The sequence below is a fragment of the Coenobita brevimanus genome, chromosome 53 (genome assembly GCF_032717465.1).
Source record: "Coenobita brevimanus isolate Jiangsu-jjx chromosome 53, ASM3271746v2, whole genome shotgun sequence".
Lineage (NCBI taxonomy): Eukaryota > Metazoa > Arthropoda > Malacostraca > Decapoda > Coenobitidae > Coenobita > Coenobita brevimanus.
The window spans coordinates 40,194,866-40,195,878 of record NC_137006.1 but is presented as its reverse complement, the minus strand read 5'-3'; positions in this window follow the sequence as shown (position 1 = coordinate 40,195,878).

The window sequence follows — 1,013 nt, the reverse complement described above, 5'->3', positions numbered from 1 at the left end:
TGAGTGGTGGGTATGAGCCATGAAGAGTTAGTGCAGTGAATGCTTTTTTTTTTTTTTTTGGTGTCCATGTGTGTGTGTGTGTGTGTGTGTGTGTGTGTGTGTGTGTGTGTGTGTGTGTGTGTGTGTGTGTGTGTGTGTGTGTGTGTGTGTGTGTGTGTGTGTGTGCAGTGGGCGGGGGGTCTCAGCCGTGAAGGGTCTGGTTAGCATAGTGGGTTGTGGTCCTCAGCCGTGAAAGGTCTGGTTAATGCAGTGGGTGGTGGAGGTCAGCCATGAAGGGACTGGTTAATGCAGTGGGTGGTGGTGGTCAGCCATGAAGGGACTGGTTAATGCAGAGGGTGGTGGAGGTCAGCCATGAAGGGACTGGTTAATGCAGTGGGTGGTGGAGGTCAGCCATGAAGGGACTGGTTAATGCAGTGGGTGGTGATGGTCAGCCATGAAGGGTCTGGTTAATGCAGTGGGTGATGGTGGTGGTCAGCCATGAAGGGTCTGGTTAATGCAGTGGGTGGTGGTGGTCAGCCTTGAAGGGTCTGGTTAATACAGTGGGTGGTGGTGGTCAGCCATAAATGGTCAGCGACAGAAGACTGTGACAGCCTGATAGGTGTGTCCCCCCCGCCTGAACTACCGTAGTTCTCCGTCACAGCCTCACCCTCACCACCACCCCCACCGCCTACATTACCTGATTACCCACCCACCAGCCCAGGGTCCAAGCCATTATTGGCATTGTTTCCGTTGTTTGTTCCAGTGTTCCATTGTGTCCAGAATTGTTACCGTTGTTTGTTCCAGGGATGTTTCCATAATTTGTTTCAGAATTGTTTCCCTTGTTTGTTCCAGGGTTGTGTCCGTTGTTTGTTCCAGAGTTGTTTCCATTGTTTGTTCCAGAGTTGTGTCCATTGTTTGTTCCAGAGTTGTGTCCAGTGTTTGTTCCAGAGTTAGGTCCATTGTTCATTTAGTGGTGGTTCCATTGTTCGTTCCAGAGTTAGTTCCATTGCTCGTTTCAGATGTGGTTCCGTTGT